The following is an 18779-nucleotide window of genomic DNA, read 5'->3' as shown; positions in this document are numbered from 1 at the left end:
CCAGGCTCTGAGCCATCAGCCCAGAGCCTGACGCGGGGCTCGAACTCCCGGACCGTGAGATCGTGACCTGGCTGAAGTCGGACGCTTAACCGACTGCGCCACCCAGGCGCCCCATAGTAAGGGATTTCTTAAACAGCTTCCCTGCCCGTTTCCCTCAGTGATTTGTAAAAGTAAATTTAAGAAAAATTAAAAAAAAAATTTTTTTAGTGTTTTTATTTATTTTTGAGACAGAGAGAGACAGAGCATGAGCAGGGGAGGGGCAGAGAGAGAGGGAGACACAGAATCTGAAGCAGGCTCCAGGCTCTGAGCTGTCAGCACAGAGCCCGACGTGGGGCTTGAACTCATGGAGTGTGAGATCATGACCTGAGCTGAAGTCGGATGCTCAACTGACTGAGCCACCCAGGCGCACCCCCCCCCCAAAATTTTTTTTAATGTTTATTTTTGAGAGAGAGAGAGACAGAGACAGAGACAGAGCATGAGTGGGGGAGGGGCAGAGAGAGAGGGAGACACAGAATCTGAAGCAGGCTCCAGGCTCTTAGCTGTCAGCACAGAGCCCAACATGGGGCTTGAACTCACAAACCATGAGATCATGACCTGAGCCGAAGTTGGACGCTCAACTGACTGAGCCACCCAGGTGCCCCAGTAAAAGTAAATTTTTATTAGGGTCTCATTTCTTTATTGAAGAAAATGAAGATGTCTCAATATTCTTTTCTCTCTGCTGTTTGGAAAGAGAGGTGCGAATGGGGAACTAGAGAAGTGTCTTCAAGATCTACATAGGCTTTTTACTAATTTTTATCAATGGACAATTGAAGGTTTCTCTTTCAAAGTCTAGGTGTCAGAATTCCAATATTAAAGTTCTGGTAATCTTCTCAGTCCAAATGCAATGACTGACACACATTTTCTCCTCCTTCAGCACTCCTTTGACTATACCCCTTAGTTTAGAGATCTGGGGCTATACTGTAGGAGGATTTAAAATATTTAAGAACATCACATTTTCAAAAACTCAAGTCTACACCAATTGAGTCACGATAATAACAGTTCTCCAAAGTTTTGGTCAGCCTGCACTTTCTAGGTTTAATTATGTAAACTAGGCTAAAAGTAAAGTATATTATACTTTTGTCTCATATGTAAAATTATAATTTTACATAGTAGAATCAAGGACTTATGCATTTTCTCATCTTCTTCAAAAACTAATTCCTATTTTTATTTTTTTTTAACGTTTATTTATTTTTGAGAGAGCGAGATAACGCATGCATGCACAAGGAGGGGGAGGGCAGAGAGAGAGCACACAAGAGAATCCCAAGTAGGCTCCACACTGTCAGTGGAGAGACCGATGTAGGGCTCAAACTTACGAACCATGAAATCATGACCTGAGCTGAAATCAAGAATGAGACACTTAACCAACTGAGTCACCCAGGTGCCCCACTAATCCCTATTTTTAGTGAGTCAGTATAAGTTCAGAATGCTATTTAAACTGGATTCTTCTGAATCAGTAAAGTAACTACCATTCTTTTTTAACTTTTTCAAAAGAAGTATATTCTTGACCTATAAAAGAATGCTTGTGCTGACAAGTTCCTGAATATCACTATTTAAGAAGTAAGGCATCATCGTAAGTGTACAATTATACTTCATTCATAAGAGAGACTTGGATGGAGAAACAAAGGAGAAATTTTGGGAAAGTTAAATTCTCCATTCTGGTTTGATGGTTTTAAGACAAGTGCAACAGTTAGAACATACAACCAAGCAACCAAGAAAAAACAACAGGATCGTACTTGGGGAAAAGATGACTTTTCTATTTTAGAAAATCCTAGAACCCTTAGAGTGTCAGAATGCCATCTAGCTATACTAGTGATGTAATTTTTCAGTGTAATTTTAAGGACTGATGCAATGGGGGGGTGTGTGGGGGGAAGCACCTACTGGAATAATCACTTCAACTATATTTAATTACAGAAATTTTGGAATCATAGAATCCTTTACGTCCTGATCAAGAAAGTGAATTTTACTGCCACCTTGCTTTATAAGAAAGCCCCTGAAGACTGGAGTACACAGTTACACTACAATCCTTAGCAGTGGGATCCCTGATTCTAGAAGCGAGATGTGGAGAGAGAGACAGATCTTTCCCAGAGAACTCTAAATTTCTTCCACAACTGTGAGTTATAGTCTGAGGGGAAAAAGTAAAACAATTCAATCACATGTAGAAGCTAGTGATCTGAGTTAGAAATGGCATGAATCAGATACGCTGCCAGGTAGAATGGTCTGCAAACTCTTCCCTAGGGTCCAGGCCACTGTCCAAGTTGACCACCCTTCCAGTTTGATGGGGGTAATGCACTGCTTAGGGGAGACAGAGAGGTCAAACAGGGGGCGTAGGACAGGGAGGCAGCAACAGCAGTGTGGTGTAACATTTAATCTCACCATAGAGAACACACAAGTCTCTTCTCTCTTGAAGACAATCCTTTCCTAGCACATGTAGCAACAATTTCCACCTGAGATGGCTCATGGTTATTATTTGTGCCTTCCCAAAGTTCTTTGTCATCTTATCCTGAAAAAACAACAGGTTCATCCTCTACTATACAAAAAGACTTCTTTGGACATTTTAAAATTGAAACTGGGAAAAGTCTCATTTCCTCTTTGGTTAAAGATGAGCTGTAAGAATGTGTACTGAGCTGCCTTGGCCATGTGGAAAAAATAATTCAAGAAAATAAACACACTTTGCAAAGAAACAGGAGACAAGAATCAAAAATATTCAAGTCTTACATTTCAGATATACATACAGATATACAGATGAATCTACTTCCATCTATCTTGAAGTCCAGTTATGGTGAGCCAACAACTCTTTTTTGCTAGTGAGTTGAATGTTTATAATCCCAGAGACCCAGATCATATACCAACTTTTACTAAGTACTCACTTTCACCTGTATAAAAATTTTAGCTTTTGTACCTCCCTCCTTTTCCTTCCCAGATCACAAACACTATAATTTGCTCCTCCAGCACAGCCCTGGGAGATGACACTGTGTAAAATAATCCTTTTCAGACATTTAATTTTTTCATCACTGACCTTACATATTATAAACTACCATGGATACAAATTCAGTAGCTCCTTTGTCAAGAACTCCCCTCATCTCTCCCAAAAACTATGTCTCTTCCTGGTATGTAAGCCTTGAACTTGGTCAGCAAAGGACAAGTGGTTATAGCTGGGTTAATCATGCCCTATTTATAAATATATCCATGACAGTCTTTTTGAAGGTGCAAAAAAGAAATACAGTCTTATTGAAATGTGTTCTTGCTTTTAGGGTCTTAGAACAGAAACAATCTAACACCAACTTTCAAGCTACTTGCATCTGAAACTACTTTTGGTTTTGTTCTGGTGGTGTTTTTGCTCAGAAATCTGAAGAAAGAATCTAACCATTCCTTATACAGCAAATGCTAAGGAGTTGTGAAAAATTATAGCCTTTTCAGAGAGCTTAATTTCACCACACATAAACAAAAATAAATCATTTTGCTTGTTCAGAAGTTATTAAGTATCATCTGATGAGAATATAACTGCTACTGGCAAAACTTGCAAATCTATCATATTCTAGTAAAAATATTACAGCTCCTTTCTGCTACCCTTGTTACTGAGCAATAGCCACTTTTTGCAATCTTTCTTGTCATTCTCTTTTTAGAAATGTCGGGTTGAAATTCTAATGTGTTCTAATGCAGACCATATCCTGACTTAGGCAGTCTAACAGCTGAATAAAGCCTGACACAATGTTCATCAATTATTAACACTAGCAGAAACCATTAAAGAGTCTAGTACAACATCAATAAATTAGCTGAACAAATGAAATAAATGAATAGTGAGAGCCTTTGATGTGCAATTTTCATGGGAAAGATTGTTACCTTCATTTTTCAAAAAGGAAAATTGATACACAGAGAAGTTAACACATTTGCCTTGGGTCACAGAGAATACATGGCAGATATGGGATTGGATTAAAGTCTGCTGGACTCTACAGTATGTGTTCTTTTTTCTATACCAGGCTGCTCTCTCTGAACTCTGAAGTTCTATGAAGCAGCAATTATTAAGCTGTCCCTTTATACCTTCTAAGGGACCCCTTTGACCACAATTACATTTCACAGAATTCTCCTTTTTATTATAAATCGCTCCTTTTGGCATGCCTATGGAGTAAGTTAAGGGGAATATGTAGTGAGGACATGGAGGGAGAGTTAATGGGGACCGCCCACAAAAGTTCTACTTTTAGAAATGCTATTCTATTATATATAGATCAGCCTACTTTAGGAGTGCTCAATTTTGGTTTCATTAAGTATGTATGTATTTCAGAGCCAGAACTATATTTAAGAGACCCATTGTATATTTTACCAGCATCTGGTCACAAGAATATTTCAAAGAAACCAAAGTCCTTTGTTTCATTAACATACGCTGTTCCCCCCGCCCTAACTCTCTTCTTGGCCAGTTATTCGTTAGTTGGGAGAGAGCATTTTTCAGAAATCTGGTTTAGGAAAACTGTAAAAATATAACAAAAATTACAAATATAACAAAAACCATTTAGTTTCTTAGCTGTTTCTACACAAAGACAGGACAGTCTGTTTCCTTTCACCTTATCTCCCTGTCACTTGTTACACAGTAGGTGTTTGTTGAAAGGGAGGGCTTTACTAATGTCAACCTGGTTAGAAAACAAGTTTTATAAAATACTGTTCACTGAGCTCTAAGATGGAATAATCTTCATTAGGTAAGGGGAAATCCTAAAATAATGTTCCAAAATATTTATGCAGTTAATGGAAACAAGAAAATTCCCTTGCAACTATGGCTTCCTCCAAAGAGAAGAAATATCACACAAATGGAAGAATTATCACATACTGAGTAAATGTTCTAGATCTGTTATTTGTTGTAAAGAAACATGTGTATCCATAAGTTTTCTGAAATTGCTAACATGTTAAATGTTGCATTTCGAGGATCTAAATTCTTTTTTGAAGACAAAAATGCTGACAAACCTATCCATTTTCTTCCCCTCTATTCTCCCATTCCTGTTTTTATTTGTATTTTCCCCAAGCTATGAGCACACACCAATCTTGATGTAGTAAGATCAGAAGCATGAGACCAAAGAAAAGTTGTTCCTGATAGACGTTTTGCTTTAGAAACGAAAAGCAGCAGGTGCTGTGCAGGTGCCACGTGTCACCAATCCAAAGACATTTTGCTTTCTGGCAACACATTCAAGAAAATCTTGTATCTTGTTAGTTATCATGATTTCTAGGTCTTTCTTGTTCAACAAGGGGAGCCTACCTGCCAACATTTCAAAAAATAATAAAATGACATTCAGGACATAGAAGACAGGCTAGTTGTCAAAGAAAAAAGAAATCCGATGCTGGCATGACATAGGCTTTTTGTTTTGGAAGATATATAACAACCACTCTACTAAAAACGAAGCTGAGAAGGGGACATTACCCAATATATGATCTGTCTTACTTGGATTAAATGCCATAAAACTTGCAATGTGTCTTCTGGGATACCTTAAAGTAAAATCAACAAGGGTTTCCTACAGGAAAAAGAATGGTCGCACAGAACAGATAGTCTTATTTTACAAAGTACTATGAAAATTTTGGTTATTACTTTTTAAAGGAGACTATTAGAAAACATGTCTTACATCTATGGGAATAATTTGGTAGATTACTGAAATGCAACTAACCATGTGGACAAGATTTACGTGGGAGTAGTTATTCTACATTTAATAAAACAAAGACATAGAAGCTATAAGAACTGTACAGACCTTTGTTCAAACCAGTGATATTTCAGACACATATGTAAACATAGAAGACACTCATATACTCATTGCCCAGATAAAATGTTTGCCATTGCTGCTTCAGCTACCTACTGTCAAGACATTAAATGCTATGGACCCATCAAAAGACTGCCTGTCCCTCAATCTCTTCCTCCCCAGAGTTAACCATTATCTTGACTCCAGTGTTTGATACATAAGACTATAGCTAGCTAGCTATATCTATATCTATGTTTATCTATAATTATTGTTTTAAAAGTTTACACAAATGGAATCATACTGGCCTAGGCTTTTACATAACTTACTTTTCCCCAGTCAATCTTGCTTTTAATATTTATCTGTGTTGATCTGTCTAAATCCAGTGCACTCATGTTATATAGAGCATAATATTCTACTATATGAAAAACCAATAAGTCTAAAGATCCAAGAAATTCACTGAACCCCAAGCAGAAGAAACATGAAGACAATTACACGAAGATACATCATAACTAAAATGCTTAAAATGGGGGCACCTGGGTGGCTCAATCGGTTGAGTGTCTTGACTTCGGCTCAGGTTATGATCTTGCCCTTGATGAGTTCGAGCCCCGCGTTGGGCTCTGTGCTGACAGCTCGGAGCCTGGAGCCTGCTTCAGATTCTGTCTCCCTCTCTCTCCGCCCCTCCCCACTCATACTCTGTCTCTCTCTCAAAAATAAAAACAAACGTAAAAAAAACATTTTTAAAAAAATAAAGTAAAATAAAGTGCTTAAAATAGGGTGGGGGGTGGGGAAATTGAAGGTAGTAAAAAAGTACAAGCTTTCAGTTTTAAGTAAGTACTGGGGATGTAATGTACAACATGATGACTATAGTTAACATCTGTATGGTATATTAAAATTTAAGAATAAAGATATTACATACAGAAGAACAAAGATAAGGATTATGCATATTTCTCATTTAAAACAATGCTATCTAGAAGACAATAGAACAATATATTTGTAAGTACTTAAATGAAAAAAAAAACTGTCACCCTAGAATTCCATACCTAACAAAAATTATTTTCAAAACTGAAAAAGATACAGGCTTTTTCAGATATGCAAAAACTGGAAGTATTCACTGCCAGTAGACTTGCACCGTAAGAAGTGGTAAAGGAAGTCTGTAAGCAGAAGGAAAGTGATACCAGATAAAAACTTGGATCTGCACAAAGGGTGAAGAGCACAGCAATAATACCACAGGTAAAGACTTTTTATTACATAAATCTCCTTGAAAGATAATCAACTATTTCAAGCAAAATAACAACGTAGTGTGGGGTTTAAAACATATGTAAAACAAGAGCACCAAGATCAGAAGGGGGGAAATGGAAGTAGACTACTGTGAGGTTCTTATGCTATCCATAAAGTGTATAACCTCAACTGAAGGTACCCTGTTGTAAGTTACAAGATATATACAACAAATTCTAAAGCAACTTTTAAAATAACAATCAGAGAGTTACAGCTAAGACAACAAAAAAAGATAAAATGGGAGTGATAAAAAATACTCCTAATCCATATAAAAAAGTTGATACACTGGAATTCATCAAAATTAAGAACTCCGGGGCGCCTGGGTGGCTCAGTTGGTTAAGCATCCGACTTCGGCTCAGGTCATGATCTCACAGTTCGTGAGTTCGAGCCCTGCGTCGGGCTCTGTGCTGACAGCTCGGAGCCTGGAGCCTGCTTCACATTCTGTGTCTCCCTCTCTCTCTGCCCCTTCCCTGCTCATGCTGTGTCTGTCTCTCTGTCTCAAAAATAAATAAACATTAAAAAAAAAAGTTTTTTTTTTTTTTCAAAAAATTAAGAACTTCTTTTCAAAAGACACGTTAAGAAAATAAAAGGTCACCAACTGAAAGAACATATTTGAAAATGATACAGCCAGTAAAAGAATAAAAACCTCTTAAAACTACACTAAGATACCACTACATACCTATTAAAATATCTCAAATTTAGGGGTGCCTGGGTGGTTCAGTTGGTTGAGCGTCTGACTTTGGCTCAGGTCATGATCTCACAGTTTGCGGGTTCAGGCCTTGCATAAGGCTCTGTGCTGACAGATCAGAGCCGGGAGCCTGCTTTGGAATCAGTGTCTCCCCCCACTCTCTGCCCCTCCCCAGCTCATGCTCTCTATCTCTCTCTCTCTCAAAAGTAAATAAAAACTTAAAAATAAAATAAAATGACATCTTTTTGTGGTGATGCATATGTTCAGAATCTTCACTGAGGTGATGGTTTCATAAATGTACACAGATATCATTCTTACCATATTATACAATTTAAATATGTGTAGTTCAGGGGCTCCTGGGTGCCTCAGTCGGTTGAATGTCCGACTTTGGCTCAGGTCATGATCTCACAGTTCATGGGTTTGAGCCCCATGTTGGGCTCTGAGCTGAGCTCTCAGAACCTGGGGCCTGCTTCGGATTCTGTGTCCCCCCCTCTCTGCCCCTCCTCTGTTCATGCTCTGTCTCTCTCTCTCTCTCTCTCAAAAGTGAATAAGCATCAAAAAACATTAAAAAAAATAATAAATATGTGTAGTTCACTTTAGTAAAGCTGTTTAAACCTGTGAGAATGGCTAGAATCAAAAAGATAAGAAATAACAAGTGTTGGCAAGAAAGTGGAGAAAAACGTGTACTGTTGGGAATTTAAACTGATGCAGCCACTGTGGAAAACAGTATGGAGATTCCTCAAAAAAGTAAAAATAGAAATATCATATGACCCAGTAATTCCACTACTAGGTATTTAAAACCCAAAGAAAACAAAAACACTAAATCAAAAAGATATAGGCACCATTATGTTTATTATAGCAATATTTACAATAGCCAAGGTATGGAAGCAACCTATGTGTCCACTGACAGATGAATGGATAGAGATGTGGCATTAAATCCAACGGAGTGTAAGTCGGCCATGAGAGAGAGAGAGAGAGAGAGAGAGAGCACATGCTTACCATGTGCAACAACACGGATGGATCGAGAGGTTATTATGCTAAGTGAAGTAAGTCAGAGAAAGCCAAATACCACATGATTTCACTTATACATAATGGAATCTTAAAAACAAATGAATAAATAAAAAGCAGAAACAGACTCATAAAAACAGAGAACAAACTGACCCCCTCCCAGAGGGGAGGGGGGCAGTTCGGGCAAAATGGGTGAAGGGGAGTAACTTCCAGTTATGGACTAAGTAAGTCACAGGGATAAAAGGTACAGCATAGGGAATATAGTCAATGGTATTGTACCAGTGGATTGTAAGGTGGCAGATGGTAACTATACTTCTGGTGAGCACAGCATAATGCATAGAGTTACCAAATCATTATGCTGTACACCTGAAGCTAATGTAACACTGTGTGTCAACTATACTTCAATTAAAAAACAAAACCAAAAGCACTTTAATATTACCCTGTTAGAAAAAAAAGTATAAACTTCCTGTTAGAGGTGAATAATTCTGAGGATCTAATGTGCAACATGGTGACTAGAGCTGATAGTACTGTATTTGTTTAAGACTTCTTTTTTTTTTAGTTTTAGTTCATTTTTATTTATTTATCTTTTTCTTTAAGTAGGCTCTATGCCCAACATGGGGCTTGAACTCACCACCCTGAGATCAAGTGTTGTATGTTCTCCCAACCATGCCAGCCAAGTACCCTGATAAAACTGTATTGTGTAACCGAAATCTGCTAAGAGAGAACTTAGGTGTTTTTACCAAAAAAGAAAAAAAAAAAGGTGTATGAGGTGATGGATGTGTTAACTCAATTGTGGGAATCCTTTCACAATATATACGTATATCAAATCATCACATACATTTTAAATATATTACAATTTTATTTGTCAATTATACCTCAGTAAAGCTGAAAAGAAAAATCTTCACCTGTTTTCCCTCATCACATCATGGGTGTTGGTATGCTGAGTGCTGTGTACGTACTGTGGAATGAAATAAATGCATACTCATGTGATGTTTTACTTCTGTCATTTCTGCTGTCATTGAAAACCAGATTCTCAATATGTGAGAAAGAAGATACAAGTCTAAGACCGGAGTTTTAGTAATTTCAATTTGAATACCAATTTGAAATTACAGTATGAACTCCTAATATCATTTTATCTTAAAAAGATCTTTCCACTGAAAGAGCCTTAGAAACAATGACCAATCCATAAGGAATGAGTACCTTTAGCATCCGGGGAACCCTGGAGAAATGTACAGGATAAGCCTGGGACATTTTGTCAGATCCAGCCTAGGTTTATGCTGAAAGGACTCAGGAGCCCAGAGCCAAGATAGTATAATTTTTACATCAATAAAGAGAATAACTGCCATGAAATTAACATATCAAATATGTTTAAATTCATAAATTAATAATATTAATTGGTTGCTGCTGGAGGATGCTAGTGGGCCAATTCATCATTTTTAAAAGATAAAGGGAATAAATCATGCATTTATCCTACTTTTCCTATACAAACTGTATCAGTCAATAGGCAATCAAAGAGAGAACAAAGTTTTACTCATAGAAGCACTTCAGGGGCTCCTGGGTGGCTCAGTTGGTTGAGAGTACGACTCTTGATTTCGGCTCAGGTCATGATCACAGGGTCACGGGATCCAGCCCAGTGTTGGGCTTGCACTGAGTGTGGAGACTGCTTAAGATTCTCTCTCCCCGCTGCCCCTCTCCCTATCGCTCAGAACCTGCTTGGGATTCTCTCCACCCCCCATCTCTGTCCCTCAAAAATTAATTAATTAAAAAAGAAGTGCTTTGGCTGATAAATGAAGAGGAAATAATAGATTTAGAATATCTCCATTTTGCAAACCCTAGCAAATCAGTGTATCTAGGCATTAATCATTAATGTCTATTAATATCACAAAAGGTAAGACAACTCAGTATTATTTGTCTCCTGATAAACTATGCACCACTACCTAGTGAAGTAGTCATGCCCATCCATGAAAAAAAGAAAAAGCAAAATACACAAACATGAATGGGATCAAGCTTCTACATCCAAGTACCAATGAACAGAAAACAAAATAGAACAGAATAACATGCCAAACCAACATGGACACAACTAGTAAATCTCAGTAAAGTCTAAGATATAGCCACCTAGACTCCTGAAAATTAAATTCTAAGGGGAAAGAAGGGAGAAAGAAGACAGGGAACCACTCCCTCGATGTGGGCATTCTCAGAGTACTCTAACCTTTTCCCTTGGTGACCTCATCCATATTAATCTATAAACCTATGACTGATGACTAAATCTTTTGAGCTAACACCACAGAGGTGACATGTCTGAAGTGCAGCCCCATCATGGGTTATAAATTCACGGTACTAGGGGTGCCTGGCTGGCTTAGTCAGAAGAGTATGCGACTCTTGATCTCAGGTCGTGGGTTCGAGACCCACATTGGGTGTAGAGATTACTAAAAATAAACTTGAAAAGACAGTAATATAAATAAATAAATGAATTCATAGTACTAAAAGGCATCTTAGAGATCATCTAGTCTAACCATCTACCTAATACATTCATCTAGTGCAAACAAGGTCACTTTCTTCCTCAAAATCTCTGAACCAGCAAAACAAAAATGAGTAAAATATTTTCTTTCTTTCTTATCCTACCACTTAAAGCCCAATCTCTGCTTCTAGTTATGCTTCTCTTCTTCTCTACTACACATATTCTATGCCACTGCCGAACTAGGTAACAGCTATCCCCAAATATGTCCACATGCCCTTGCCTCATTTGTCTCCCTACCACAGATAGCACCATCTTCCACTTCCACTAGCTGAAATAGTCCCATAAATGGGATCGTGAATGGTTTTCTTTTCTGATTTACATTTCTATATGTAACAGAAATGGTAAATGATTAGCATTCCTGTGGTATCTTTGGTATTGAAGATACAATATAAAACACACAAAAGAACCAAGATATAACCAAATTATCTTCCCAAGTTCAGTTCAAATACCACTGGTTAATACCTAGATAGCTCTAATTCATCTCTGACCCATATTTCCCAAACTATCTCTCATTTGGCACATATAGACAGCCTATATACTACGTTTAAGAAAATCAACCCAGATAATTTTTGAAGTTATAAACTCTAGGCATGCTAGAAATGAAAAGTAACTTTCACATGAACGTAAGGTGCTTAGCTTTTCTCTCTGGGTAAAAACTCGCTTATTTTGTCTAAGAGCAAAACACCCATAATCCTTGCAAGAAGTATTTTGCTTGCAGTTATACTCAATATCGACTTAACTCTCACTTAAAAAAAAAAAAAGTTTATTTATTTATTTTGAAAGAAAGAGTGAGCACAAATGATTAGGGGCAGAGATGGAGGAAGGGAATCCCAAGCAGGCTCCGTGCTATTAGCGTGGAGCCCTATGCAGGGCTTGATCCCAAGAACTGTGAGATCATGACTTGAGCCAAAGTCAGATGCTTAACCAACTGAACCACCCAGGCACCCTTAGCTCTCATTTTTAAATGAGATAAAAAACGGGGTGCCTGGGTGGCTTAAGTCGGCTAAGTGTCCAACTCCTGATTTCAGCTCAGGTCATGATCTTGCGGTTTCACAGGTTCGAGTCCCCCATCAGGCTCTGCGCTGGCAGTGAGGAGGCTGCTTGGGATTCTCTCAGTCCTTCCCCTACTCGTTCTGTCTCAAAATAAATACTTAAATAAAAGTGTAACCAAGTCTTTCTAACTTCATTTGAAGTCACTCTTTGTTGGAATTCAATTCTAAAGTTAAGGCAAAAAACCTAAAAAAAAAAAAAAAAAAAAAAAAAAGAGCTGCACTGTTTTTTTCAAGGGAGCAATGCATTCAGCTAACAGGCCTCCCTTCTCTTCTGCAGCTAGTGTGTCCATGTGATTCAGTTTTTTCCAATGAAATACAGATGGAATTATTGTGTGATTTTCAAGAAGGATCCTTAAAAGGAAACTAGTAATATGCTTTTCTTTGCCTCTAAGAGGGGTAACTGGGTGACCGGGGAGACAGACTAAAGACGAAAAATTTGTAAACCTCTGTATCTTTTGAATGTTGAGACATGTAAATATCTTACTTATTCTTTTAAAAAACCACACATTAAAAGAAGACTATACTGGGGGCACCTGAGTGGCTCAGTCGGTTAAGCATCTGACTCTTGATTTCAGCTCAGGTCATGATCTTGTGGGTTTGTGGGATCGAGTCCCACAGTGGGCTCTGCACTGACAGTGCGGAGCCTGCTTGGGATTCTCTCTCTCCCTCTTTCTCTCTCTGTCCCTCCCCCCACCTTCTCTCGCTCTCAAAATAAATAAATAAAATATTTTTTTTAAAAAAGACTATAGCGGGGCGCCTGGGTGGCTCAGTCGGTTGAGCGTCCGACTTCGCTCAGGTCATGATCTCACGGTCCGTGAGTTCGAGCCCCGCATCAGGCTCTGTGCTGACAGCTCAGAGCCTGGAGCCTGCTTCAGATTCTGTGTCTCCCTCTCTCTCTGGCCCTCCCCCCGTTCATGCTCTGTCTCTCTCTGTCTCAAAAATAAATAAAAAATGTTAAAAAAAAATTTTTTTTAATTAAAAAAAAAAAAGACTATAGTGACTTTAAAAAACTTACAGGTGTAGTGAAGAAAACTGGCAATTTCAGTATTCAGAGTATCAGAAGAGTAGACATTCAACAAAACAGTATTTTCTAACTCAAGAAACCTATTTCATCCTTACAGGCTGGTGAAGGCATGCTCCAACATTTACTGATACCTCCCATTTGTTAAACTTTTTAAAATACTGTATCTCATTCAATCCTTATGATAACCACGTAAGGTAGGTTCTTTCACCTTTACTTTACAGATGAAAAAAACAATACTAAGTAAGAGGTATTAAAGAAGGTGCTCATAGTCACACAACTACTAAATGCAGAACTTAGATACAAGCCAAGTTGCTGCCTCTGAGACCAATGCTAAACCGACTACATGTAACACCAATGGGCCTTAGTCTTCTCAAATACTGGCTTAATGGATCTTCTACACAGTCCTAACCTATTGTATCACACTACAGTTCATTCTTTCCACATTTGTTTTGTGCTAGGCATTGTGCAATAAACAGTTCTCAAAAAAAAAAAAAAAAAAAAGAGCTATCAACTGGGGGAAAGATCCAGGGAGCACTCAACATATCTTACACCTCTTATCTGTTGCTACTTCTCTATATTCTCGTCATATCTGTATATTACTTAAAGGTCAAAGAATTTTCAGGGTTATGTGGTAATATGAAATCCCACCTCTAATAGGGGTGCCTGGGTAGCTTAGTTAAGTGTCTGACTCTTGATTTTGGCTCAGGTCATAATCTCACGGTTTCTGAGTCTGAGCCCCGTGTCAGGCTCTGCGCTGTCAGTGCAGAGCCTGTTTGGAATTCCTCTCTCTCTCCCTCTCTCTCTCTCTCTGTCTCTGCCCCTCCCAACTCTCTCACATGTGCTCTCTCTAAATAAACTTAAAAAAAATCTATGTCACACAAATCAATATTTAATTACTGCAAAACCATTAAAAAAGGAACCTTCAGACAATAATAACACATCAGAGTTTCTGATAAGAGCTTTTAAGAAATGGATGTCTACTTCCAGACATTAGAATTTAGCAGGTCTGGGCTGGGAAGTGGATATCTGATGCACTGCCCTGGTTAACATTGACTACAAGGGCTTAGACTCTGTATTTCAAATTTATGTAATAATCAGGAACTGCAACTTTTTCCTTTCTGAATGTAACTTCCTATCAAAATCACAAAAAAAAATCATATTCTTTTCTATTCCAAAAAAATATTTACTTAAAGTAATTAAAATCTTCAAACACAAATTGATGTTTAGGGGTGTTATCCAAAGAAGGATGATGTGTTAATTTATTAATTTGACAAATATTTATAAATCACCTATAAGGTGCTGTTCGTTTTAGGCACTGTCAACATACACAAAGGAAACAGACACCCATCCTGACATCAAGAACTTTTCAATCTAGTAATTACACAAATACAATCAGATTTTAGAAATCAAGCATCTTCATTGGTGCAAATAATTCTGAAAACAGATGGAAGGCTTAACACAAGACAATTTTCTACCTATCAAACAGTTCAAGGGATGGTACAGACTTAATAGTGTGGGGAAAGGTAGATGTAATATATAACAAAGATGTTCTTTTTTTTTTAATTTTTTTTTTTTGACGTTTTATTTATTTTTGAGACAGAGAGAGACAGAGCATGAATGGGGGAGGGTCAGAGAGAGAGGGAGGCACAGAATCTGAAACAGGCTCCAGGCTCTGAGCTGTCAGCACAGAGCCCGACACAGGGCTCAAACTCACGGACTGTGAGATCATGACCTGATCCGAAGTCGGGTGCTCAACCGACTGAGCCACCCAGGCGCCCCAAGGATGTTCTTTTCCTCTGCTTATCTCTAAACCACATGACTATTATTTCAAATAGTCCCCTGCACACAATTTTTATGATCAACCCAAAATACTTCTTAGAGCCACAAAAGGATCTTTGGCATTAAAGTAGCACAGTATGACCCATTCTAATGGTTAAAATTTCCCTTCTAAAAGATTGTTCAGGTGTAACTTTTAGGATAAATGAGAAAATTCTAAGATGTGCACCTGCATATGTTACTTAGTCATTACAAACATGCTAATCCTCAACGTTTACATTTTAAAGCTTTTGCAGCCAAAAGTACTCTACTCAATTCAAAAACTGACAGGCTTTAGTGAAGAAAAATAAACGAATGTGGGTGACCATCAACTTTAGAGGTCAACATTAAATTCTGCTCTTCAATTTCATCTCAGAATCCAAACTGATCCTGCAATAAGAAGAGCTACAGGAAACACAAGGGATTGTGTTTCCCTTTTAACTCCATCTTCCCCTTTTCCCAGCCTCCTATTCATTAGGACAGGGAAGCATCCTGATTTCAGACAAAAAGAACTGATAAAAATTAGATGAATACTATTAACAGAAACTCGTAATTAGGCACCTGGGACTTGTAAAGATGCATTCTGCCAAAATATTCTCTTATAATTCAGGTATCTCAAATGAATCTTATATGCTATGCTAGCACTTTTTTCTTTTTAATAGCTAATAATGTTTTTAAAATACCAGATTACACAGAAAACTATTTTCTTTGGCTGAGCCTGTTGGAAAGAGCCAGTTCTAATGTGTTGTAGATGCAACATTTCTATATAAAGAGTTACTTTAAAAAAAAATAGCATGAATTGGGGTGCCTGGGTGGCTCAATCAGTTAAGCATCGGACTCTTGATCTCGGCTCAGGTCTTGATCTGAGTCGTAAGTTCAAGCCCTGTATTGGGCTCTGCACCGGGTGTGAAGCATACTCATAAATAAACAAACAAACAAATAAATACATAATTGGATAAATAAATAGATAGATAGATGGATGGATGAATGGATGGATGGATTTGGGGGTGGGGGAGAGCTTCTCTGTACAGATGGCAAGTTTTCAGTGATGGGTGGTGGTGGTAGTGGTAATCAAAGCATTCCTAACACATGCTTCTGAAGGGTGAATCTGGCATAAAATTTGCTTGGAAGGGTCAGCATCAAATGCAAATCTGATAACAGATAACTTTCAAATCAACATAAGACCCAAATATCTTTGTTCCCCTAATATTATACAATGTTGGTGTATGTGAAGGGTTAAAAAGAGAGACCTCAGGGGGCGCCTGGGTGGCTCAGTCGGTTAAGCGGCCGACTTCGGCTCAGGTCATGATCTCACGGTCCGTGAGTTCGAGCCCCGCGTCGGGCTCTGTGCTTACAGCTTAGAGCCTGGAGCCTGTTTTGGATTCTGTGTCTCCCTCTCTCTGACCCTCCCCCATTCATGCTCTGTCTCTCTCTGTCTCAAAAATAAATAAACGTTGAAAAAAAAAATTAAAAAAAAAAAGAGACCTCAGGATAAAGCTCAAAGGTAAGCTTTATTCAATCTTGCCCCACAATGGGAGAATTTCCTCCAGTTCCTTGTGGTTTGTATTTGTTGGAGAGGGGAAGGCAATGAGGGAGGGTATACATTCTAATTTTTAAAATTCACTTAATGTTGTATTAAATTCACCCCCTCTCCAAATGTACAACCATTATCACTTTTCTTTAAGAATCCAGGTCTAAAAGCAAAACTGATAACCTCAAGGAACCAAGTTCCTTGAATAAAAAAGCATGATGAATTAAAAACATTAACTTTGGGGTGCTTGGGTGCCTCAATCAGTTGGGTGTCCAACTTCGACTCGGGTCATGATCTCATAGCCCGTGGGCTCGAGCCCCGCGTCAGGCTCTGTGCTGACAGCTCAGAGCCTGGAGCCTGCTTCAGATTCTGTGTCTCCCTCTGTCTCTGCCCCTCCCCCACTCATGCTCTGTCTCTCTCTCTCTCCTTCAAAAATAAACATTAAAATAAATTAAAATTTAAAAAAACATTAACTTTAACCAGAGAAACCTTTAGAAACAACTAGTTCTAACATTTGAATGTTTTTCTGTTTTCAACAGATTTTCAGAATATTTGACAAGAGTATATACTATGCTAATCTGCCAACCAGGTCTATGAGATACTGCAAACTAACTGAAGAATTAAGTGCCTGCAGATGCTACAATTGATACCAGTCCCATCCTGCTTCTCACGAAGTCTCTCCACTTCTTTAGTAACATGAACATACCCCTGCATTTGTAAGTGTGCTATGTTCCAATGATAACCACAATTTCCCCCCTAGCTAGGCTCAATGACAAATTTAAATTTAAATAATTACCTAAGATTGTCATAGTCCCAGCCTTGGGAGTGGAGGCAATCACTTTCAGAATCTAATGCAACTTAATGGAGCCTCTTCTTAAAAAGTCCCCTCCCCCACCCAACACACACACAAACATGCACAAAGTACTGCACACAATTTCAGGGATTCACAGATCTTCTGAAGCTGCTGTCTTAGTATAGTCATAGTATAATCCATAATATTGAGAAAACTGGATATCCACATGCAAAAAAAAATGAAGTTGGACCCTTATCTTATCCCATATACAAAAATTAACTCAAAATGTATTAAAACTCTAAATATAAGACCTGAAACTATGTAACTCCTAGAGGAAAACATAGGGGAAAAGCCTTATGATATTGGATTTGGCAATGATTTCTCAGAGGACACCAAAAGCACAGGTGACAAAAGTGAAAATAGACAAATGGGACAATATCAAACTTAAAACTGCACAGTAAAGGAAACAGTAGAGTAAAAGATTCAACCTACAAAATGGGAGAAAATATTTGCAAACCATATATCTGATAGGAGATTAATATCACAAATATATTTTAAAAATTCCTACAACTCAACTCAAAAAAATAACTTGATTAATGGGCAAAGGACTTGCATACACATTTCTCCAAAGAAGATATACAAATGGAAAACAAGCGTATGAAAAGATGCTCAATCAGTACCACTAATCATTCAGGAAATCCAAATCGAAACCTCAATGAGATATCACCTTACAGCACTAGGATGGCCACTATCAAAAAAACAAGTACTGGAGAGGATGTGGGCAAACTGGAGCCCTTGTGCACTGTTGCTGAGAATGTAAAATGGTACAGCCGCTATGGAAAACAGAATGGAGGTTCCTCAAAAAATTAAAAATAGAATTATCATATGATCCAGCAATCCCACTTTTTGGTATACATCTAAAAGAATTGAAAACAGGATCTCAAAGAGCTACTTGCACACTCATGTTCACTGAAGCATTATTCACAATAGCCAAGAGGTGGAAGCATCCATCCATCAACAGAATAGAGAGAAGATAAAAGGCGCCCCTATATAATTTCTTTTCTAATAACAGTAACATGAAGGGTGCGTGGGCGGCTCAGTCGGTTGAGCGTCTGACTTTGGCTCAGGTCATGATTTCACAGTTGACGAGTTCAAGCCCAGCATCGGGCTCTGTGCTGATAGATCAGAGCCTGGAGCCTGCTTCAGATTCTCTGTCTCCCTCTCTCTCTGCCCCTCCCCTGCTCTTGCTTGGTCTCTGTCTCAAAAATAAACAAACATTAAAAAAAAATTAAAAACTAATAACATGATCATACAATCCAGCTACC

The 18779-nt window shown here is 38.2% G+C and overlaps 1 protein-coding gene and 1 long non-coding RNA gene across 3 annotated transcripts in view; both read right to left on the bottom strand.

The window, feature by feature from the left end:
* NLK (nemo like kinase) overlaps positions 1-18779 on the bottom strand; it is a 166682-nt gene that overhangs the window by 109966 nt on the left and 37937 nt on the right. The gene's annotated exons all lie outside the window — the stretch shown is intronic.
* Positions 16157-16954, bottom strand: LOC121017183 (uncharacterized). The gene is made up of 2 exons (XR_005784656.1): positions 16616-16954; positions 16157-16380 (listed from the first exon to the last, which is right to left on the bottom strand). It is a non-coding gene; the product is annotated as an uncharacterized LOC121017183 (long non-coding RNA).

This window comes from Herpailurus yagouaroundi, unplaced genomic scaffold, assembly GCF_014898765.1.
Source record: "Herpailurus yagouaroundi ecotype Mexico unplaced genomic scaffold, PumYag 215, whole genome shotgun sequence".
NCBI lineage: Eukaryota > Metazoa > Chordata > Mammalia > Carnivora > Felidae > Herpailurus > Herpailurus yagouaroundi.
Note: the sequence above shows the minus strand (reverse complement) of the source record. Positions and strands in the feature narration are given on the sequence as shown.